At 33.3% G+C, this 26371-nt stretch overlaps 1 pseudogene across 1 annotated transcript; it reads right to left on the bottom strand.

Moving 5' to 3' along the window:
• Positions 1-286: 286 nt before the first annotated feature.
• LOC120086985 (gibberellin 20-oxidase-like protein) lies at positions 287-7706 on the bottom strand (annotated as a pseudogene). Its single transcript, XR_016531699.1, has 3 exons — positions 7490-7706; positions 7287-7395; positions 287-1021 (listed from the first exon to the last, which is right to left on the bottom strand). The product of XR_016531699.1 is annotated as a gibberellin 20-oxidase-like protein (transcript).
• Between the last annotated feature and the right edge of the window lie 18665 nt (positions 7707-26371).

Raw genomic sequence — 26371 nt, 5'->3', positions numbered from 1 at the left:
TTTAGAAAATAGTTTCATAGATTTATCATAAACTATACCTATTTTTGTGCATCTCATCTAATTGTCCAATTATAATTTGCCACGTGACAAGCTCTTCTTGTTTCTTTTTAAAAATATTTTTTATTTTCTTTTCATGTGATTAAAGTGTGATACACAAAGATAAGTGCAAAATATTGATCTAAAATATACGTTTAAATTCTAACTAGAAGGCAACATAGGATAAAAATCAATATCTAAAAAAAGAAAACCTTCCCTAGTTTACAAAATAGAAAAAAAAAGATAGAAATTTAATTAATCAAAGACATTAATTTAATTAATTCAACAATTTATGTGGGAATTGATATGTTTCTTTTATTACATAGATATTATCCGTAGATTATTATAAGATAGGTATTACAATCTGAAAGATGGATGATTCAAGAGCCATTATATTCCAGCAAAATCTTTGAGTGTGGCATCAATTTTCTCATAATTTTTTTCCCTAAAGAGCCTATATTCTTGGGTTGAAAATGGGAGATAAAGCCTTGATTTGCCTTCTCCAACAACCTCAGTTGGAGCATATATTTCCCTATCACCATCTTCATATGTCAAAAAGAAAGCCACAGAAAATCTCTTCTTCACATTAATTTTTTTCCTCAAAACAACTCTATGCTCAGCTGATCTCACCTTCCCATTGCTCCAAGCCTCCATAAAATCCCCAATGTTCACCAAAAGATTCCCGTCCTTGCTCGGCTTTACATCGAACCACTCGCCTCCTTTCGATCTCATTTGTAGCCCCCCAACGTCGTCTTGGAACAGGATCGTCACGTAGCTAAGGTCGGTGTGCTTCTTGAATCCTACGACTTCTTCTTCGTCGTTCAAGTCTTGAAGAGTATAGCTGTTTATCCTTAGATAGCCATGGCAATTACCGAACTCAGATTCATAGAATTTGTTTTCAAGATCTTCTCCCAATGTTTTTAGTAATAGTTGTACTACCAATTTTTTCAAAGATTATATAATCTTTCCAAATCTTATACCAAATCTTATATTTAATTTTTTTTTTAAATTCAATTACTTTTACCAAATCTTATATCAAAATTTTACATAATTTTTCAAATCTTTACCCTAGTTTTTGTTTCCACAATTATATAAATTCCCAAAATTCCCAAAATTCCCAATGAATTTACCAATTATGATTTTTCATATGAATATTGTTCGTACGAGGTTTCCAGGGAAACTTGTTTCGTGGAGTTTGAACTTTGTATTTGTATTAATTTTACAATGTCTAATATATAATTCTTTGACGCATTCAAAATAAACTTTAATATTTAAAATGGTTAATCTTCTCGACCTTTGGGCTTGTTGATTGTCTTGGATGATTGACGTTTGGGTTTATTGATCTTCTTAGATGATCGACCTTTGGGCTTGTTAATTTTGTTGGATGAGCTTGTTGATCTTGTATGGTCGGCCTTTGGACTTGGGAATGGTGTCCTGAATCTCTTTGTAATCTTGTAGTTTGTAAACTCTGTAGGAACATATATCCGAGGTTATTTTATGTAATTTAAACAAGTATGTAGAAACATACAAGTGGATCTTGTTTAAATAATAACCTAAACAGTAGTAAATGGATAAGGTTGGGTACCTTATCCTGGTGACACTATGGATACGGCCCGCTTTGTAGGTGTTACAAGTGTTTGACAGGCCTAAACTCACGTCGTTAATAAGCTTTGAGTTTGATAAAAAGAAATTTGTAAATACCGAACTATTCCTATCACTACTAAAACGTAGCAACAGTGGTAAGTCCAAGTCGATCCGTAGGGAAGCGCGATTGGTTTCATTCAATTAATTTTCTAACCAGAGTGATAAATGGAGGGTTTTGATGTGGAAGAGATAAATGTGTGAAATTAAAATAAAATGGGTAATTGTAATCTAGAATAAGAGTCTATCTAATTTCTAGAGCAAGAAAGAGTTCCTATGCAATTTGTTTCATTAGGCACTAATTAATTACGCTGAATCTATCAATCCCTCAACCTATTAGAAATTCTAATAGCCCAATTAGCCAATTTTGATTAAAAATCCAAACCAACACTAATTCAATTCAAAACTTTCTCTTCTTAGCAACATACAAGTTAAAACTGAAAAGCATTAAGAAATGGTTCAATTGTTGAGACATACTACAAGCCGGAAAGCCATATCTTGTAGCATGATTTATTTGGAAATATTATACTAGGGCATACATGAGTTTGGCCAGAAAAAATCTAGACCCTAAACATGCGATCCTAATACTTGAAACTAAATCAATCAATGATGCATAGGCTAGAATGATTTTGCAAACAAGAATTTCAACAAATTAATTTGTCAGAAGAATTTATCAAAACTCCATCAAGATTAAAACAAATCCAACCAAAGAATTCACAAGATTGCAGTTAAATTAATTAAGAAACCTTCAAGAAATTAAACATAGGGCTCTTGCTCAAAGAAACTAGATAGAATTTACCTCTCAATTCATTGACAAATCTGAAATACACATCCATCCATTCGATTACAACCCAAAATAAAAAGAAAAACTAACCTAAAGATATCGAAAATTGAAGGCAATGGACGAAGGAACGAGTTTTACTTCGACCTCCATCAATTTAGCCTCCTAAATTTGGCATATTTTGACCTAGGGCCGAAGAGGTTATTTATACAATTCGAGGCAGCATCACGACACTAAAAACAATGTTGCAATGCTCACTTGCGCACGCACTACCCGTGTTCGTCCGTCAAAGTTCGCAGTGTCGCAACACTCTAAAGGAGCGTTACAACGTTGAGGCTTCTATCCTCCAACGTCAGGATCGAGCATTGTGACGGTAGCATTGTTGATCATTCGGAGCGTTGCGATGTTGTGGGCAGCGTTGCAATGCTCTTATGTGACAGTGGCAGTTTCGTAATTTATACTGTTTTGAAGCCTGACATCTCACATCACCTCCAAATTGCTTCAATTCAGTCTCGTTTGCCTCCAATTTCTTGGTTCTACCTCCTCAGCGCATGATACCTACAAAATAAGGAAAATAAACACATAAAATTCATTAACGAGCTTAAATTAAGCTAAGAATAATAGCTATTTTTTAGAGCTAATAATGTTGTAAAGTACTACAAATGATTTGATCCTGATCATTCATATGGGGACATGTGAGCAGGGGTATCCTATACAAAGAGTTTGTATAAGACCGGACCACAAAATTGTTAGTCTCTTTATATAAGCCGTTAATAATAGAGACTTACATTTCACTAGGATGACCATTGGTGACATGACCTGAATCCTAAATGAGTTGTGAACTCCCGCTCATGAAGGCGGTCCTTTGATTTGTATGGGTGAGAGTGGCCAGATTGCCAACTCAACAAGCCTACCATTTTGGGGATTCATTTGACTGGAGAGTTGGGAACACAGCTACACAAGACGAAATTCACTCATTCCCTGATGCAGAGACAACTAAATAAATTGCTCCCTTAAGGGTTGATTCCGGGTTTTGAACATAGTGGCCACACCCTCTCCTGGCCCGAGAAAGACTTGGTCATAGTTGGACTATGACTTATTGTTCATTAGATGAATTAATGATACTTAAGGAGTTAGATGTAACTACATGGTCAAAATGACAATTTTGGCCCAGCTGTACTTACGAGCAATTTGTGAAGGGTCATCGCACTGTTGATTGGTTATATCCAATGGATAAAGAATTTATCTGTAGTGCGAAGAGTGCAACTGTTGATCTTTAGTGGAGTGACTAACAGTTAATGAATGTTGGGTAATTTAATTAAAGAGTTTAATTAATTATCCAAGTATCGTTGGAGTTTCAATCTATAGGTCTATAAGATCCCCTCTGTAGCTCAACAGAGATTTAATTGAGAATTAATCTTGGATTAATTTGAATATGATTCAAATACTAATTATATGAATGAGATTCATGTAATTTAAATATAAATATGATTTATATTAAGAGGAATTAAATATTTGGATATAATCCAAATATCATTTATATGGATGAGATTCATATAAGTGAATTTAATATAAATACGATTTATATTAAATGCCATGTATTGTTGAGGAAAAATAAAATTTATAGGTTATATTGTATTTGATTCAATATAAAACTATAGGTTATATATTATATTTGTTATAACATATAGTGTGTATATATAATAAAGTGGTTATTATATATATATATATATATATTATTAATATTAATTTAATTGAAATTAATTAAAGGAAAGAAGTTACAACTCCCCTTATTCTCTTAATGTTTAAGGTGGGTTGATATTAAGATGGTTGAATATTTGATCTTCTTCCTCAATTTGCTTGGAGAGAAGAGTTCTCTGTAAGAAAAGTTTACAGAAAAGAAAAGTTATTCTCTTCCCTCTCCTCCTCTCCATCTCCTTCCCTCTTCCAAGAATTCAAGCAAAGTCCATAACTTTGCTTGAATCCTTTATCCCAAGAGAATACAGAGGTTTCTCATGTGGTGGTGTTCCGCGTGGAGAAGGTGATTAGTTCGTGATCTGTTCGAGGGAGTTCTTGAAGAAAGGGTTCTTCAAAGATTAGAGTTTCTGAAACCCTAAGTATTTTCATTTACTTAAAGCATGCTATAATCATGTGAATGCATATCTTGTTATTGTTTTACTATAAAACTTATATTCAATGAAAAATGGAATTTAGATCGATCTTTGCTTCTGCTCAAATGATCTTTTTCGAAAATTTCCTTCATGTTAATCTTCTTGGATAGTCTTGGATAATTAGTGTTCGCACGAGGCTTCCGGAGAAATGTGTTTCAGGGAGTTGAACTTGTATTGATGTAGATTTTATGCGAATGTGGTTCGATCTCTAGTACTCGATTCTCTGATTCTCTCTTGGTTGAATGCGTACGCTTGATGTATTGAAGCTGAACGTGTGGATGTTCTTGAAGTTGGAGTCTTGGAAGAATACTTGACTTCAATCTTCAAGTGTGGTAAGCTTCAGGAGTCAAGGAGTCTTCTAATTGTAGAGAATTTCCACTAGGCCCTCTAGAGGGTAGAATTATTGACCCCATAAACGAAGATAACTCCTCTATTTATAAAGTTCTCAGGGGTTCGTGCGCTTGGACTTGGTTGGTTCATGGACCTGGCCCTTGGGGCCCAACTAATTGGATTTGGGTCTCATTTCACATTTGGGTCAAATTAAATCTATTTTTGGGCTCAATTGGACTTTTAATCCAAATATTAATATCAATTGGACCGAACTAATTTTATTCAATAACGGTCACGAAGGAAACATGTGGCATCATCAGAATTTGCCAATTTATATCTTCAACTTCAATTTGAGACACATGTCAACTTCTAATTAGTATCAAATTCAATTATTTGTAATTTCGTTGCAATTTGTGATTGGTCCAAAATTTTTCATTTAAAAGATGTCTCTTTCGAAATTTATGCATATATATGACCTATGGAAGAATGAACTCGAAAAATATAAAGTTGAAATGTCTTGAGAAAACATCCGCGTGAGTCTATGCCGAGAGCAAGATACTCCAAATAGTGTTTTTTTTTTTGCTTCTGTTCTTTTGTCGGTGAGTTGCGGTTGGTTGGATAGTCGATTCAACCATCAGAAGCTTTGTCGCTGAAAAAGTCTTCTAATTGAAATTTAGGCATGCTGTCACAGAATCACAGCGGGAGCTCGCCACCATGTGTTGACGTCAGGTCGGGCCGTCGACGTTTCTTGTCCACACCGTCAAATCTTGGGTCGACGAAGATGTGATGTAGACATCTTGCAACATGAAGGAAGCAGGAGAAAATGCTGCCGAGTGGAAAAAGAAATCTGTTTTTTTTTTTCAAATATTTCAAGCCGCAGTGATATGTGGAGGAAAAAGACGAATTTTCTTTAATTTTTATATGTTGGGCAAAAAAAAAAAAAAAAAAAAAACCCATTATTTTTTTTCTCTTTCCAAGTTTTCATCTTTTTTGTTTTTTTAAACATTTTTTCTCTCCTCTTTTTCTTTTCCTTTTTTCTACATTTTCCCTTTTTCTTTTCCTTTCTTTTCCCCTTTTCCTCTTTTCTTTCTTCTTTCATCTCATATTTTATTTATTTATTATTACTTTTTTATAACCATACTTTTTGTATACCCTTGGTGGATATATCCTTGAATGTTTGACATGTTTGCCTCCCCTTGCAAAGAGATCGTCACCAAAGTTGCTCACAATCAATTTGACTCTAGACATATCCCTTATGTAGGTGATTATGTGGCCAATTTTGCCAACAACGATTTGATTCCTGTTAGACACAACCCTTTATGTGGGTGACTGTGTAGCCTGTAGGGGTGGTCGCCAGCTCCACCAACAACAATCTGACTCCTATTAGACACAACTCCTATGTGGGTGATTATGTTGCTTGCAGGGGTGGTTGCCAGCTCTACCAACAACGATCTAAATCCTGCTAGACACAACCACTATGTGGGTGGCTGTGTAGCCTGCAGGTGTGGTCGCCAGCTCTACCACGTTTATTATATATTTATTCACTTAAGCAATTTATTACTTTCCTTCTTTTTTTTTTTTAACATGGCAAGTGACCTTTTTTTTTTTTTTTTTTTTTTTTTTTTCCTTTTTTGCAAAAAAGAATAGAAGGGGCAGTAGTTCTGGGCTTCGATTTTAGCATTCCTCTTGTAAGCATGATCTTAGTCCACAATATGAGGATTTTGTCGGTTTTGGCTTGAGTCTTTGACTTGAGCTTTTTGTCAGTTTCAAACTCAGTGCTTTATCGACTTTGATCTCAATGTTCCATTGGCTTTGATCTTAGTGTGCGACTTGAGCATTCCGTTGGAGTTGGCTTGAGTCCTTGACTTGAGCGTTTTGCCAGTTTCAAGTGCCAGTTTCAAGCTCAGTATTCTACCAACTTTGATGTTTGTGTTCCGTTGGCTTCGATTTTAGTGTGCGACCTGAGGATTCCATTGGAGTTAGCTTGAGTCCTTGACTTGAGCATTCCAACGGTTTCAAGCTTAATGCTTTATCGACTTTGATCTTATTGTTTTGTTGGCCCTAATTTTGGTGATCTGGTTGCTTCGATCTTAGTGTTCATTAACTCTAATCTTGTAAATGTGATGAAACAAAGCAAATTAGACATGATCTAGCTTATAAGGAAAAGCATGGCAGACTAAGCGCGAGGCCTAGTAGATTTAACTTGATCGCGCAGATGAAGCAAAGCAAGGCATATCAGACCTGATTATGCAATTGAGGTAGAGTCAGGCAGAAAATACTCAATCTCACTGATGGGGGAGAACTAGGAGGACCAAACTTGATCTCACATATGAGACAGAGCCAGGAGGGCCGAACTTGATCTCGCATATGAGGTGAAGGTAGGAGGACCGAAATTGACTTGCATATGAGGTGGAGCCAGGTGGACCGGACTTGATCCTGCATATGAGTCAGAGCCAAGCAGACTTGATGCAATTTCGCATATGAGGTGGAGCTAGGCAGACCGTATGAGGCAGAGCCAGGAAAACCGAACTTGATCTCGCATATAAGGCGGAGCCAGACGAATCAAAGTTGATCTCGCGTATGAGGTGAAGCGAAGCAGATCGAAGTTGATCTCGCGTATGAGGCGGAGCCAGACAGACCAAACTTGATCTCGCATATGAGACGGAGGCAGACAAACCAGAATCAACCTTGGAGATGAGGTGAAGCCAGGCGGACGGGACTTGATCTCGCGTATGAGGTAAAACCATGTAAACTAGACTTGATGAAGCAAAGATTTGTCTTTTCACCAGCTGTATTGGACTTGATTTTCCACCCTCCGCATCGGACCTGACTTTTTGTCTTTCGCATTAAGCTTGACTTTGCGACTTAAGCATGATGATGACATCGCAAAGCCTCTAAACTTGAGCATGAAGATGAAGCATTGACGAATCATCCAAACTTAAGCTCGACATTTTTCGGGGTCTCGAAGGGGTGTGGAAACACATAAAAACTGAAGCACTAGTGAATCTTCCGTAGTTGAATTTGAATGAAAATCGATGAATCTTTCACACTTGATTTTAAAATTGCATTGTCGAAGCCTTTGATCTTTAGAAAGTGAAGTGAAATGACCTAAATCAAATGTTGAGATTGGAATGCCACTTCATATGAGCGAAGCCCCAATATTGAATATAAAGTGATGCCCTAAATTTGAAGATGAAAGAGCAACAATAAAGCCTATGAGCTTAAATTTGATGAAGCATAGACAAATCTTGAATTTGGTGAAGCATCAACGAAGCTTCCGATCCTTAATTTTAAGAAGCATGACAAAACCTCTTAACTTGATTTTGAAGAACATTTATAATTGAAGATGAAGAGTTGAACTTTAGACGAATGATGCCTCAAACTTGAAGCAAGCAACGTCCAACACTGCTTCTTTATTTAAGTGAGCGGAAAGAAGATTGAATTTTCTAGCAAAGACCTTATGATAGCACCAAAAATGTGTTATCTTGCTCTTCTTAATTCTTGGTCGTTATTATGTTTAATGTGTTTATTTAGTGATTTTATAGGTATCGAGCATCTGGAAGGTAGAACCTGTCATTATGAGCTATTCGGGGTTAATTTGGAGCAATTAGAAGCTAATTTGAGCAATCAGGTTTTAAAAGGACGTGAACGGATAAAAATGCCCCTGGTCGGAGCATTGCAACGTCCAAACGAGCGTTGCACAACATTACAAGGTAGAAGCTGCCTATTTTGTGCAAAATAGGGCAGCATTTCAACATTACATACATGATGACGGATGTGCGCGTGAGGTAGAGCAATGTTGCGATACTGTGACACTACAGTATAAATATTTGTCTTCGATTTAGGACAGGGGGATCAACCCCCAATTGGCTCCTAATCGTATTGAATGTTTGATTAGACTTTGAAAGTCGAACACTCATCCTAGCGTTATCCCTTGAACTTAATGCGATTTGTTAATTTGTATGGAGCAGATTCGTTTTCTATGCATGCTGATCAATTAGGTAATTAGGACTATTGATTGGGATTCCAATCACTTGGGCTAGGCATAGTCAAGCTAAAATTGCATTTTAATAACTTGATGAACAAAAATTGCGTTGGCCAATTCCAATTCCTTTAAAGTAGGTCGTTTCCTTTAATTAAATTTCTATATTTTATTTTCTCGCATTTTATTTTCATGCACTTTCAATTATCAATCCACACCAATCCCCCCTCCATTTATCACTCTAACTGAGAATGCACTTCGATGAACTAATCTTCCGCGCTTCCCTGAGGTTGAACCCTTGGTTTGTCGCTTGTATTACTAGTCAGTATAAGTAGTTTGTTCAGTGATTTATAAATATTAATTGTGTAGCAAGGGTTTACGAGCAGCAGTAAACATCGAGCTTACCACCTTATTGTACACATCAAATCTATGTAGTATCAGGCAAAATACACGCCTCTTCAATTTGTTGTATCACATTTTTACTAAGGATGAACGTCTTCAATTTGTCGTGTTTCTCTAGTAGGGATGAACACCTTCAATTTGTTGTACTGCTTCCAGTAGAGATGAACAACATCAATTTTGTAGTACCACACAGAGTGATTGTGTCACTCCTTCTTTTGTGAAAGTGTTTGATAGACTGAACTTAAGTTTATTGAAGTTGCCTACGTATCCTTGAAGAAAGAGATCAAGTTATAATGTAGTTCAAATGTTTTTTTTTTTTTTGGACTGAACTTAAAGTTTCCTTCAAGCTGCCTACGTACCCTTTATAATGAATAGGGATTAAGTCATAACGTAATTCGCATTTTTTGTTTTGTTTTTGGGGCTGTTCACCTTTTAAGCTCATGCGGACAAGGAATAACATGCAGTTAAGCTCTTGCGATGAAGAGTTTCTACATTTAAATTTCAGAAGCCCCTATTTCATCATGGCTTTCATCATCCTCTTCATTTGTAGGATTCGCCAATATGATGAGTTTTGGCTTCACAATCAATGAACCTTCTATATTTATATCAACAAACAACTTCATCTCCATGCATGAAAGGACACGACTGTGAATCTTCTCGTCGTTGGTTTCTTCATGAAATAATTGTCTTCGAGATTTTCATCTTTCTTTCATGTCGTTCGCTTGTCATTTTGAGACAATCAAAAGCAGATATTTGATGGAATTAACATATAATTAGTGGAATAAATCAATCATTAAGTACTCTAATTCATCAATTTTAGCATCAAAGTAAGCATGTTCATATAAGAAAAAGAGGGTTTCAGAAATTACCTTTGAAGACTTCAAAAATTCTTCAAATTCCAGCTTGATTCTCCTCAGCAATTCGTAGTGGACCACCAATTGATCTTTCCTACAATTCTCTTGGACCTTAGATTGATTTATGGGAATCAAAATGAGCTGAATTGAGGGAATTTAGAGAGATTTTTTCTGGTTTTCTCCCAAGATTTCAGAATGCATGGCTGCATTGCCTCAGCAATTAGCTTTGGTTTTAATCACCATTCTCATGCAATCTAATTGCATCAAAAGGTGATAACACCTACTTAGAATTTGAAATGGAATTAGGTGTCGAAAGTCGGATAAACCCACTTATTTGAGAAAACTAATTTTCAAATTTAAAACCAAATTTTTTAAATTGATTTAAAATCAGTTAATTGAATTTTCCATTAAAAATAAATTTTAATTTAATTTTCCAAAAATTAAACTAAAACAAAAAGATTGATTTTCTAAATTTGAATTTTCATAAAATTCATTCAATTTTTAAATAAAATTAATAAAATTAATTAATTAATGAATTTCATTAATTCTATTAATTTAATATCAAATATTAAATTAATTAAACACCAATCATAACCATGAATCTCCATTCATGTAATTAATATTTAAATCATATTTAAATATTATCCGATTCTCCAATCTCGTTTAATTCAATAATTAAATGTGTAATTTGAAGGAACTCTTGTGAGGAGAACATTGAGTGGAAGCAGATTGTCCAATTCCATTAATTATCGAATATAAAGTTTATAGTAAATATACAATAGATATGCATTCAAAATAAATTACAACATGCTTTTACAAGAAAAAGGGTTCAAGATACATTACCTTTGAAGACCTTTTTCTTCACGAAACCATCATCGAATAGTCACAAACCAACAACTTCTTGAAGACCTTCTTCAATATTCTCTCGAACAAAAAATTGGACATAATCATAAAGAGTTCTTTGTATTATCGGGGTGAGAACCCAGGAATGGTGGGCTCTGACTATCTTGGTTAGGAGGGATAAGATTTGGTGGAGGAAGAAGAAGATTGAGAAAGTTCTTTAGAATACAAGAACACAGACCAATTTTGTAAGTTTTCTTAATCGTTCAACAACAATAGCAAATTGTAGAGGAAGAAGAGAAAACCATTTTTCTTTTATTCCTCTGGCCATAAAATTAATAACCACCAACTAGTTGGAAAGAAAAGATGGAGAAGTTATTATTCAAATAATGATAAAATAATATAAATAAATATGATAACTAACTTATCGTATTATATTTATATTAAATTATATGTTATATCAAATATAATATATAACCTATAGTTTTAATATTGTATCACATACAATATAAACTATAGTTTCTTTTCTCTATTTTATGGTATTTAATATAAATCTCATTTATATTAAATTTAACAACTATGAATCACATATATAGAAAATATATTTGAATCTCATTCAAATATTTATTTCCTCCCAATATACTATAATGTATCAAATACATTATGACAATTATATCATATATAATTGAAATTATTTAATTATATCGTATATAATTAAATCCCTCTTATTAATTTGAACAATTCAAATTAACCCAAAAACTGATTCTCAACTAAATCCTTTTGAGCTACCAAAGGGACCTTAAGAACCTGTAGCTTGTAGCTCCAATGGTACATGAAGAATTAATTAAACTCTTTAATTACATTATTCACCATCCGCTAACTGTCAGGCACTCTATTAAAGACTGATAGCTGTACTTTTCGCATTACAAATATATTTTTATATCCATTGGATATAACCAATCAACAGTACGATGATCCTTCACAAATTGCTTGTAAGTACAGCTAGGCCAAATTACCGTTTTGCCCCTCTAGTTACATCTAACTCCTTAAATACCATTGATCCCTCTAATGAACAATAGATTATAGTCCCACTATGACTAAATCCCTCTCAAGCCAGGAAAAGGGTGTGGCGCCACATTGTTCAAGACCCGGAATCAGCCCTTAAGGGAGCAATTTATCTACTTACCCCTGCTTCGGGGAATGAGAGAATTCCATCATGTGTAGTTGTGTTCTCAGCTCCCCAATCAGACGAATCCCCAAAATGGTAGACTTGTTAAGTCGGCGATCTGGTCACTCTCACCCATACAAATTAGAAGACTGCCTTCATAGGCAGGAGTTCACAACTCACTCAGGATTCAGGTCATGTTACCTATGGTCATCCTAGTGAAATGTAAGTCTCTATTATGAACGGTGCTATATAATGAGACTAAACATTTCGTGGTCTGGTCTTATACAAACTCCTTTGTATAGAATATCCCCGCTCGTATGTCTAATACATGAATGATCAGGATCAGATCATTTGTAGCACTTTACAACATTTGTAATAACTACAAAGCAGACCATACTCATAGTGTCACCAAGATAAGGTACCCAACCTTATCCATATACTATAGACCATTTAGGTTATCACTTAAACATGATCCACCCATATGTACATACATGTTTAAGTTACAATGATAAACTTAGATGTTAGTTTATTGGTTTGTGGTTAATGCACCTAAAATATCACATATTTTATGGACAAAGTGAATAAAATATCATATATTATTAATCACATAAGAGTTTGTTCATACAATGTTTACAAATTATAGGACCCTACGAGATTTAAGGCATCAACCCCAACATAATTTTATTGCATATAATTACCAATTTTGTTAATTCGAATTTGAACGTTTCAAATTAAACTCATCACTTTATTCTAAGGTTTATTAGTGAGCTAGTAGGGGACCTAATGGACCTACAAATCATGGGCTCTAATCCGAATTAATCGGCTAAACTCTTTAAACCAAACTAATAAACATTTGTTAACTATCGAGTCACTTCACTAAAGCCTATTTGTTGCACTCCCCTCACTGTAGATATAATTGTGTCCACTCGATATAATCAGTAAGTTAACCCTTCTGACATTCTTAAGTTTATTAGAGGTTAATGCCTAGTTGACATTCTTAAGTTATTGATTCACTTGGTGTACGACTTTGAGTACATAAAAGAAGACCGTGACGGTCTTCCATATTGAGTCTTTATGGAGTTTATAATCATATTCTACAACTGTTGAACTGATAGAGAGACAACCGAGGTGGATTGTTGCGATTGACTTTCCTATAAAATAGTCTTTCCTTTGTCATTGGCTTTGGTAGTTGGAGTTTGACTTGTTTCTACAGTTTCTCGAGCCTGTATTTGATCTCTTAAGGCAGCGATTTTATGGTTTCGCTCCTCAACAGCTTTCATTAAGAGATTTATCTTCCTCTCCATTTCTTCCATGACCGACTCAGTCCTTATGTCAGCTATCATGACAAACACTAGATAAAAGTGTGATTCTTTCTTTGATTGATCGAAAATAGAAGTATAATTGTTGAACAAGGGATTTTCTCTAATGAAGATCCCGCCTTTAGAAGATTCCGGCAGATGTTTCCAGATTTTCTTTGTGATGTTAGAGTCTTATTCTTGCTTATGCAAGATCCCCTTTGAGTGTCTTCGAGTGACAGGTCTTGTGTAAGCGTCACTTGTGATGGTAGCTTTGGATGTGACTTTCTTTGGTGCCATTTGTTGATTTATTGATTTAGATGATGAGAAAGAGATAAGAGGTAGAGAGGTCTCACCGGGTATGCCAATTTGTTCACACGAGGTTTCCGAAGAAACTTGTTTCGTGGTGTTTGAACTTTATATTTGTATTAAATTCAGTATAACAAGTACAATCTCTAATCCATAATTTTATAATGCGTTCAAAATAAACTTTAATATTTGAACTGGTTGATTTTCTCTGATGATTGGTCTTTGGGCTTGTTGACCTTCTTAGATGATCGAGCTTTGGGCTTGATGATCTTCTTGCATGATCGGCCTTTGGGCTTGTTGATCTTCTTAGATGATCGATCTTTGGGCTTGATGATCTTCTTGGATGATCAATGTTCGCATGAGGCTTCCTGAGAAATGTGTTTCGTGGAGTTAAACTTGTGTTAATGTAGATTTGATGCGGATGTAATTTGTTCTCTAGTACTTGATCCTCTTATTCTCTATCGGTTGAATGCGTACGCTTGATATATGGAAGCGGAGTATGTGGATGTTCTTGAAGTTGGAGTCTTGGAAGAATGCTTGTATCTTCAAAGGACTTCATTCAAGTGTGGTCAACTTTAGGAGTCAAGGAGTCTTCTAATTGTAGAGAATTCTCTCTAGGCTCGAGAACTCCTCTATTTATAGAGTTCTGTGCTTTGTGGGTTTGGGCTTGGTTGGTCCATGGACCTGATCCTTGGACCCAACTAATTGAATTTGGGTCTTATTTGACTTTTGGGTCAAATTAATCCTATTTTTGGGCTCAATTGGACTTTTAGTCTAAATAATAACATGAAATTGGACCAAATAAATTTTATTCAATCTAACGGTCATGAAGGAAACATGTGGCATCATCGGAATTCGTCAACTTATGTCTTCAACTTCAATTGGGGACACATGTCAAGTTCTAATTAGTCTCAAATTCAATTATTTGGAATTTCGTCATTAATTTAGTAAATGATGTTGCAATTTGTGGTTGGTCCACCTCATTCAACAAATATCAAGTACACTATGATTTTTAAATTTTGTAAAAAATCAAATTTTGCAAATAAAAATTAAGATTTGGGAAAATATAAAGAATCTCAGTGTTAATCTGCCCGAGATTTCACGGAGAAAACCCAAATATATAGAAACTCGGTGTAAATTTTGTCCGAGATACACCGAGATTCTTTATATCTCCCAAATCTTAGTTCATTTTTGGCAAAATTTGATCTTTGGGCTGAAAAATTTCAAAAATTAGGTAAATTTTGATATAAAATTTGGAAAGATTATATAATATTTAGAAAAATTGATAGAATCTTGGTGTTAAATGCTCGGGATTTCACTGAGAAAGCTCAAAACAATCAATAAGTTAGAAAAAGTTAAAATCTTATATAAATCTCAGTGGTCGATCTCAGGCACAATGGATTGAGAAAAACTATTGTTACGGGTTTTAAAAAAAGTTGCTAGTTTTGAAAGATGAAAATTTGAGAAGGCTATTTATGACAATTTTCCAATCACCACCTAGGATTACCATCCTTTGACAAGTACACCAACTGGGATATGATTTGAAAGGTCAGTTTGGTAGACCTAAGGTTTGAAATATCGAAAACTCCCGATTATATGAAAGTATTGCTGTTAATGGAAATTTTTGGAAACTTTATGAAAATTGATGGAATTGTTATAATTAATTAATCAGACTTTGATTGTGGATTAATTAAACTATAATTGATTATTTTTAATCACCATTTCTATAAAGTAAGACAACATTAAGATGTCTATTGTAAATATTGATGGGCATAAATACAAATACAAAGTTGAAATGAATTTATAGTTTGGTATAACATGCTTTACATATTTTTGTCCCTTCATAGTATTTGCATGCAAGTGCTTCTTGAATTTTTTGGTGCTCACTCATTTTCCTAACTGCAGCTGGATGAGATGCTAGGAAACGAAGGGTGCTAAACTTGATACGATGTGTTTGTTTATTTCCATTGATGGTTGGTGCAATCTTGGACGAGAGGAACATTACACCTATCTAGCGGAAATAGTTTTATAACATTTTGTTTTTTATGATTGAAATTTTCAGTTAAGAGATGTAAATATGTGATAGTTTTGTACTTTTTGGACATCTTACCTCCCTCCAAGGTTGAAAATGCAATTATGTAAATTTTGGATGGATCTCAAATACAATGGACTCTATTAAAAAGGTTTCGGATCCATAGGTTCAAAATGAGAATTTATTGTGGGTTATCAAACCATTTTTTTCATTTAAATTGTTCACTAATCCTTACTTCTACCGACGCTATATAGATAGCGTCGGGAAAAAGAGGCAACCTCATGCCCTAATTTTGAGCGTCAGGAAAAGAGGGCATTTGCTGACGCATTTTTAGTTTAGCATCGGTAGAGCCTCTCCCAACATAAGTTCCGATGCTCATTTCGGCATTGGGAAAACCTCTCTCGACGCATTTTAGACTTTTTTTTTGGACGAAATTGTGCCTCGCGAAAAGCCTCATTTCTTGTAGTATAAGAGTGGACTGAATTTTCTAACCATGAACCAAACTTGGGACTTGGTAGATCTTCCAAAAGGAAGTAAGCAATGATTTTTGAGGGGATTGTTGGAAATGACTTTTGGGTTTAGATCCATAGCAAAAGTTAGGAGAATGATGTTCCATATTAGAGAATTAAACAATGCCTAAAAGGTATAAATATCATAGCATGTTAGAGGTGATTCAAAAGTGTGGTGGTGGTAGAAGTATAACTCTTTTTTCACCATATATGCACGTCGTCGCCGCCGTCTATCTAGTCGGACGAACTGGTTCGGATAACTGTGCGAAAAAGAAACAATTTTTTTTTTTATTTCTTATACTTTTAATTTTTTAAACCGATTTTATTAAAAAAAATTAAACGTTCTCGTTTTATGCCCATTTTTCTTTTGGTTCAACTCTAGCCGTGCAACAGGTCTAAAAGTATCGATCTGTAATCTATTCATCTATATTCTGATTTCCAATCTTCACTTTATTTGTTATGAGTATTATTTTTCTTGATTCCAATCCATTTTTCAGCGAGTGTACCATGTATGCCTAAAATTGAAAGCTGTATTAACCTTAGGGAGCAACCGACAGTAGCGATTGATATCGAGGTCACGCTGAAATTGCTTTCATGGCATTGACTATTCCACGATGCAGTAACTTTTCGACATCTGCATCTAACAACATTATACTCGTAGCCTTACCAAAAAAAGTTTAGAAATGCTCATACCATTAGTGTAATGATCAGTTTGTTTGAAGCTTTCTTGTGTTTGAAAAGCCATATAGGTATTAAATATAAAAAATAAGTTCTTTTTATGTTTGGCTATTTATCGTTTTGGTAAGTTTTAAAGGGAGATTTTGATTTTGAAATTTTGTTTGATTTTATGCTTCAACTTGAAGTTTTGGTTTATATTTTTTTTGTGAGAAAATTGGTGAAATTGGACAAATAAGAGAAAAATGAGAGCTCTATATGAAATGTAAGATGATATCTATATATAATCTGTTTTAAAATTGGTAATTTTCGAACTCAAGAAAGCTTCAAATAAATTGATCACTATAGTAACTAACAGTAGGCACTTTTAAACTTTTATTTTGTAAGGCTAAAAGTATTATTGAACTTTACTTTTTAAACAAGTATTAATGGGTTGCGTTCATATACTAATAGTTAGGACATTTTTTAAGTTTCTTTTTTCCCTTAAGTTTCAAAGTTTTTTTTTTTAATTTTATTTTAAGTTTAAGGATATTTTTAAAATTTTTGAAAGTTCAGGAGTATTTTCGAAAAGAAAATATTAACAATTTTCATCCAAAATTAATATATATATATATATATATTTAATTGGAAGTCTTATTCCCCCCATTATTATTGATCTATTGGTGAAAAAAAAGATTATGAATAAGATGTTCAGACGTAGGACGAGAATAGGAACCTCGTCTCCATTTTCACCTCTAATTTCATTCCATATCCTCCAAATTTCTACATTTAATTTTGTGGGGATCAGTTTTATGGAGGAATTATTTCCCTTTTATTTTTTAGATCATTTAAATAATTAAAAAAATCGACTAAATAATAAAATTTTCACTATGAATATTTTCATTTATATGATTAATTTCTTATGAATCCTCTTTTAAATGATTAATTCCTCGTGAAAAATTCTTTTACTTCCTAAATGAATTAAAATAAAATAAAATTTAATTATCCATGGTTTAAAGATATCAAGAAATTATTCATACAATATTGTTCTACATACATTAAGAGTTTAAAATTAAAATGATACATATATATGTATATATTTATATCTATACTATCTAAAAAAAATTTAGAGGAAAAACTTTCAGCATTACGATTTGGGTTTTATTAATGCACAAGTTTTCGTAACTTAATGATAAAAAGAATGTCAACTACCAAGCATCTACATTAGATCAAAAAAATTACCAACTACGTCCAAGATTCATGTATTTTGTAGAGGGATTAAAGAAAAAAAAATCGAGAAATTTGAATTGGTTCGCCATTTTCAAAAAGCAAAATAATAGAGAATGAAGAATTGAACATAGGAGATAGAACTAACACATACAATATGCTAGCACTATTCTCTTTTTGACTGTTGTTTGTTGTTTTGTTTTAATCCTATCTCCGGTCTTAAAAAAAAACCTTGTCAATTTCTTCTAAAAGATCCTGAAATCAAATATCACTGCTTAACTTCTTCCATAATTTCTCGACTGTTTGGGTGCTTGTAAAGTAAACTAGCATATTAATTTGTATGAAAGTGATACTACAAGAGTGTTCATCGTGGACAATGGAGTTCTTGAATTGACTTAGGAAGAAAATGTTTTTCAAAAAACTCATTTTTATTTAAACACTTATGATAAAAACGGATTAAATATACTTAAGCTATTTTGAGTGGTTGTTAAACACTCAAATTTCTTTCAAAATGACTTTTATTTTATTTTTCTGTTTAAATTAAACACTTAAAAATGCACCTCTTGGCAATAATTTATTTTCTTACTACACTTTATTCTCAAGTGTGTAATGTTGTCTCATAAAATCCCTATTTTTTTTTTTTTTTTTAACATTTCTTGAAAATTCAGTATAAAGTGGTCGCAGTGGGCAAAAAACGTTTTCTTTTCGTTCACTTGATGGGTACTTTGAATTTCAACAAATAATTGAGATAAGAATACTTAAGTTATTGTAAAAGAAATTAAAAGTTTTTACAAAGATTGAGTTTGATTTTTCCGTAAAAATTGTGAAATCAGGAAAACTTGAAACTGCTTCGAACTTTTTGGAAAAACTGTCCGAAGAAGGGCTTCAACCAAATGTTGTTACTTATTCCATTATAATCTATGGGTTTTCTAAAAAGGGGCAAGTAGATAAGACAAATATTTTGTTTTAAAAGATGGAAGAAATGGTTGTACTCCCAACATAATTACTTAATAATACCCTTCTACGTGGTTTATGCGAGAGTAATAAATTAGATGAGGTGATTCAACTTCTCCATAGGATGATTCAGAAGGATGTGTCGCCAGATGCTTGCACTTGCACCATGGTAGACATGCTTTGCAAACATCAAAAATATCAAGAATGTCTAGACTTGCTTCCAAGATTTTCTGTCCAAGAGCGTTGACGTTGATAATATGACACCTATTGATAGACTCCTTAGGAGATATATCACTTGAAAATTTCTAATCAGTTTCAAGAAGAAACGACACAACCGTTTCTTTCCACTCCACATCAATAGAAGTAGATAAACAGGAGAAGTAGATAAACAGGAATTATTTCTAACTCCCACATGATAAAAAAATAGTAAGCAGCTGGTGCTGTAGCGAAACTGATTGCAAAAGAGGGAAAATTGGTTAATGGCTATTCTATTAATATTATAATTCTTTACTCTCAACTAACTAGGAAAAATCCAACAAGTTAGCTATGGAGGTCTATGGTGTACGAATCTCTTTCCTTAGGTCGTTCTCAAATCTCTGGTACCTATCTTTCTCCTCAACGATAATAGTGGTGGCATACTAAGATAGCTCAGTATATTTTTGTTCATACTCAGCCAATCATCGAGCCTTGAACTAGCTTCAGAAACTCATCCCTATTCACCTCTCTGAATGAACTAGGATAATACTTATCCTCAAAACCCTTCCTGACCTCTTCCCGGATCATTGCCTCAGTTCTGCTTCGCCTGGAATCTATGACTTTCCACCATTTCTCGGCTATCTTCTAGAGTAGAAATACAGCTAATCCGACCTTCCGGTCACCAGGACATCTTATCACATTGAAACATTTCTCTATCAGATCAAGCCAAACCCTAGCATTTGCTGGGTCTGTCGTATCCTCAAACTTTGTGGCACTTAGTGCCTTCAGCTTCTCTATTCCATATTTCTTCTCTGGATCCACCTGTACAAATCCCACACTTGCTGTTAATCTCTATGTTATCCTGTCAAAAGATCTATCCTCCATATGAGGATCAAATCTATCTCGATGGGTACTAGACTCTCCCTCTGATGTAGTCTCATGTACTATTGGATCCCTGTTTGGGTTACAGTCTCTACCTTCTTCAAGCTCTCTAACAGGGACTCTAATAGGATCTCGATCCCCTCGTGCTATGGGATGTTTGGTAGGGTCACGATCCCTGTTTGCCGTTTGTTTATTCAGTCTACCACTTCTTCTAGGCATCCTTCCTACAATAGTATACAAATATTACAGACATTACATCATTTGCATGCTTATACTCTAATGCATGATTCTAATTCTCAAAACCTTATGCTTTGATACCAACTTATAGGAGGGGGTGTGACACAGTAGATGTCATAAGAGGGTTGGCATCTACTTGTTATAGTTAAACAACATGCAGCAGAAGTATCAAAGATCCATAAGCATTCTAATTCACTAATTTTGGCAAAAACTAAAGCATGCTATTCATAAAAATGGATTTTCAGAACATACCTTTGAAGAACTCTTCAAGAAAATCGTCTGTTCAGCTGCTGTCTTCACTTGATATCAACGTGAACCACCTCAAAGCCTTCCCTACTATACTCTTGGAGCTTTAGGCAGAGTTGTGGGATTCAAGAATAGTTTGAAGATGTAGAGAAATAAGAAAAGCTCACAGTAGCAACAAGTTGAAGAAGACAGTCTCTTCTTCACCTTCTCTCAAAATTTTGTATTCTTCTTTCTCCTTTCTTCTTCTCCAACAACTCCAATCTTTTTTATATATTAAGATGAACATGCAAAGAGATGGAGTGCATGACTTGTAACTCATGCTTGGAGAATCAAAGTAGAGAAGATCATGGTTTGTGTGTGAGCATAAAGATGATGATAATGGAAAAAAACTTTTTCCATTATGTGCAAACATGCAAAACGAATTTTCATTTTCTTTTTAAAATACAAAATGACTTTTAAATCATTTTATTTAAAAATTATTTTTCTTAAATTAATTTCATAAATTAATTTTAAAAACACAATTAATTTAATATCAAATATTAAATTAATTTTTGCACAATAATCATCTTTATATATTTAAATCATATTTAAACATTTATTCTCTTGTTCCATTTAATTTGAAACGTAAATATCAGGTATAAGATACCAAATGGCAAAAATCATGGGTATGGGATGCCCTAGTTTATTGTATTTCTCTATAAAACTTAGAAACTCAGTCTTATATCAGATATATAAGTTACCACTGGAGTTTTAGTCAAGTGGGAGTTTGTTGGGTTTTATGTCCTAAGACTCGTGGTTTGTAAACATTAGAACTTATTCTGAGAATTTGATAAAGTTGTTGTTGAATATATTGTTTTTTTAGAAATCTAATAAACCTAATTCCTTTGACTATTATATGAGTACTTGAACTTTATGTGGAGACATACAAGTGGATCAGGTTCGAGTAAATAGTCAAAATGATCTATAGTATATGAATAAGGTTGGGTACCTTAGTCTGGTAATACTATTGGATGCGGCCTACTCTGTAGTTATTACAAAGAGTTGTAAAGTGCTACATATGAAGTGATCCTAATTCGTGCATGTTGAGACATGAGGAGTGGGGGTGTCCTATACAAATGAGTTTTGTGCAAGATCGAACCACGAAACCTGTCACTCTTACTTTATAACGCTGTTTACTGTTTAAGACTGACTATTTCGAAGCGATGACCTAGGTAACTTAACCTTAATCCTAAGCTAACTATGAACTCCTGTTTGTTCAGGATTATCCTTTTATCTGCAAACAGTGAGAGTAGACCAATTGCCTATACTCAATAAGCTTACCATTTTGGGGATACGACTTGATGAATAGCTGGGAACATAGGGTGCAAGAGGGAATTCACTCTTAACCGATTAGGGTTAGTAGAGAGGTTGTTCCCTTCAAGTATTGATTCTGGGTCTTGAATAAGAGGCCTCACCCTTTCATTGGCCTGAGAGGGATTCGATTTGTTGATTGGATCACAAATCAATTGTTCATTAGAAGATCAGTGGAACTTAAGGAACAAGAGGTAATTACGGGGGTAAAACAGAGATTCGACCCAGCCGTTATTACGAGCAACCTGTGAAGAGTTAACTTATTAATCATGATTATATCGAGTGGACATAATATATCTACAATGAGGGGAGTTCAGTTATGGGCTTTAGTGGAATCACCCATTCGTGGGGTTAGATCGGTCTAATGAGTTTAGCCAATTAATCTCGGATCGTTGGAGCCTATGATCTGTAGGTCCCTGAGGTCCCCTACTAGCTCGTAAATGGGTACGCTTTAGGGTAGCTTGAGAAATTAATTTGAAACGTTCAAATTAAATGGAACAAGAGAATAAATATTTAAATATGATTTAAATATATAAAGATGATTATTATGCAAAAATTAATTTAATATTTGATATTAAATTAATTTATGAAATTAATTTAAGAAAATCAATTTTTAAATAAAATGATTTAAAATTCATTTTGTATTTTAAAAAGAAAATGGAAATTTGTTTTGCATGTTTGCACATAATGGACACCTCCACTCCTCATGTCTCAACATGCACGAATTAGGATCACTTCGTATGTAGCACTTTACAACTCTTTGTAATAACTACAGACTGCATCCAATAGTGTTACTAGAATAAGGTACCCAACCTTATTCATATATAAATCATTTTGACTATTTACTCGAACCTGATCTATTTGTATGTCTCCACATAAAATTCAAGTACTCATATAATAGTCAAGGACTTAAGTTTATTGGATTTTTAAAAAAACAATATATTCAACAACTTTATCAAATTCTCAAAATAAGTTCTAATGTTTACAAACCATGAGTTTTAGAACATAAAACCCAACACTACTGTCTTCACATCTTCTCCTAAATTAGAAAGGGAATCTAGGAGGGGATGTGACAAAAAATCACACAAGTCACGTTAAAAATAAATATAAAAAATAAAAAGTATATTTACTATCTAAATTTAAAATCTAAAAGGATATGAAAACAAAATTTAAAAACACAATAAAACACTAATCACATCAAAAGAAAAAAAAATCACATAAATCACGTTAAAAAAGTAAAATAAAAAATAAAAATCTATTTACTATCTAAATCTAATCTTCTAAAATCTAAAAAGGGCTGTGAAAAAAAATCTATATGAAAAATCACATTAACATATAAATATATATATATATATATATCATCTAAAAAATTATATGAATGAAAATATCATTCTATATAAAAATAATAACAATTGACATTAAAGAAATTTTCAAAAAAAAAATTTACATACTATATCAAAATAAAATGGGGATATGAAAAAAATTAAAAAAAAACACACAATAAAACTCTAAATCATGTTAAAATGGAAAAAATAAAACTTAAGAAAAACTTTAAATCCAGTTAAAAAGAAAAAAATAAAAACATCACAAAAATCATTTTAAGAAAATAAACATAAAAAATTAAATCTATATATTATCTAAATCTAAAATCTAAAAGAAGATATGAACAAAAATTAACAAAACACAACAAAATTTAAATCACGTTTAAAGGGAAAAAAAATAAATAAATCACGTTAAGAAAATCTATTTATTATCTAAATCTAATCTTCTATAATCTAAAAAGAGCTATGAATAAAATATCTATCTATATACTATGAACATTCACATAAAAAAAAATAATTTTTTTTTTATAAAACTCTAGATTTATATTATATATATAATTTCATGTTATCTAAAAAAGATAATGTTTGAAAATTCATTTCATCTAAAAATAATAATAATTATTGACCTCAAAGAAATTTTCAAAAATAAGACAAAAATCTATATACTATCTAAATGTAAAATTTAAAAGGGGATTTGAAAAAAAAATTAAAATACAACAAACTCTAAATCACATTGAAAGAAAAAGAATAAAATTTAAGAAAAATTTTAAATCGAGTTTAAGAGAAAAAAAAAAACAAAAACATAGCAGAAATCATGTTAAGAAAATAAATAAAAGCAAACTCTAACTCACATTAATAACATTTACTATCTGCAAGTAGAATTAAATAGCAAAATTTGATTATTATCACAAAGGATACTCAGAATTATTTTACAGAAAGGACTCGACGGTCAAACAATGGACCTAGTGGACTTATTTAAACAAACACATTGTAGGAGTGATAACACATTTGTTAATCAGGCTGCGAATAATGCATATGTAAGTTTTTATTCCTCAATGTAACTTTATTCATATACAATTGTCATACAATAATTAGTCTTAATTATTGATGTAGATTCAAATGGTTGAGTTGAGAGAATCCTCTACCCAAGAAGGGTTTGAACGAATATCGGAGGAAGAAATATGCGAGCAGGTGTTGGGCACAGGAGCAATAATAAGAGATAGAATCCTTAAAGACTAGATTGGCTAGATTGGATGAACAGGATGCCAGAAGACAATCTGAGATGGAGGATATAACAACATAAATGTATAGTTATGTAAAGTATAGTTAATGTTCTAAAGTTGAGTTTGAATTTCATTTTATGCTAAATTAAATGATTGTATATATTATTATCCTGCAGTTATGGTAACAACATAAACATATAGATACGTGTTTCAGTTAGTTTGTATATTACGATTGAGAATAATTTTGGAGGTGGGGAGAGGGGATGTTTCAGTTGAGTGTGTAAGTTAGTTTGTTTCAGTTGATTATTTAAGTTAGTTTGTTTATTAAGATTGAGAATAATTTTTGGGTGTGGGGGAGGGGGTGTTTCAGTTGATTGTGTAAGTTAGTTAGTTTGATTGTGTAAGTATGATTGAGTTGGTTTGTTGGATTTATGATTGAGGTAAGTTGGTTTCTTTATGATTTAGGTAAATTGGTTTTTAGGTTTGTTTATGATTGAGGTAAGTTGGTTTCTTGGTTTGTTTATGATTGAGGTAAGTTGGTTTGTTTATGATTGAGTTCAATTCATTAATGTTCTTGGTTGGTTTCTTGGTTTTTTGGTTTGTTTATGATTGAGGTAAGTTGGTTTGTTTAGTTGAGATTGGTATATAGTATATTAAGCATTAAACTTATTTAAATTTGTGTTTTGTAGGTATCTGGAGATTTTTGTTGAAGATGCATCTCTCGGCAAGCGTATCTCGGCAAGCGGATTTAGGTTGTAGATTTTTGTTAATGTTATTTTGGATTTAGGAATTATGCATCTCCCAATATGTACTTTGTTATCATGTAATGTTTTTTTTCGATTAAGAAGTGGATGTTATAGAAACTCTTAGATTAAGATTGTAGATTCAAACGTGTTTTCTATATATTATTAATCTATTATGGACATTTACTTCATTTTGACAATCTTATTTTGGTTTGATTGATATATGTAATATTCAAACAGGTATGATATTTGGAAAAAAAACACAGATATAAAAAGAGAAAATAAATAAACAAATTTAAATAGATATTTAAACTTATTTATTTATTTAAAGAAATCCCGACGGTCTCCCGACGGTAGAGGGGTCAGGCAAAGAACTCCTGATGGTGACTAGACACCATCGAGCTTTAAAGATATCCCGACGTGGCTAGAGACTGTCGGGGTTAAGGATATAGCCCAACGATTCTCAACCGTTGGGCGATAGACATATCCCGGCGGTCCATATCACCGTTAGGCGAAATTAAAATACCCGACGACACCCTTACCGTCGAGATAAATTACCTCATCTCGACAGTTCAAAGACCGTCAGGACGTTGGGCTAATAGTACAATCCCGACAGTATACCGTCGGGGATTATGTCTTTTTCCCAATGACTTTCTTTAGGGTCGGGGGAAAGGTCCCATCCTTCTCTGTCGAGATAATTCTTTTCCCCTACATCAGGGCTTCCAAACCGTCAGGAAAGGTTTTCCCGACGAAGCTTCCTCAACAGTTCGACCGATGACGTTTAAACCATCGAGAAAGGTTATCCCGACGGTGTTCTTAGCTTCTGTCGACGATCCCTAGCGTCGGGATAAACCCAAATTCTTGTAGTAGAATAATATTAAGACAAAGGCTAATAAATCTTTAATGTTAATTTAATTTAACTAATACACTCTACTAGTAATGCTAGGCTCTGATACCATCTTTGACGTGGACGTGTGGACAGTGCAAG

This window comes from Benincasa hispida, chromosome 9 (assembly GCF_027475165.1).
Source record: "Benincasa hispida cultivar pf3 chromosome 9, pf3_genome.v1.1, whole genome shotgun sequence".
Classification (NCBI taxonomy): domain Eukaryota; kingdom Viridiplantae; phylum Streptophyta; class Magnoliopsida; order Cucurbitales; family Cucurbitaceae; genus Benincasa; species Benincasa hispida.
The sequence above is the reverse complement of the archived record's forward strand: the minus strand, read 5'-3'. Positions and strand labels throughout refer to the sequence as shown.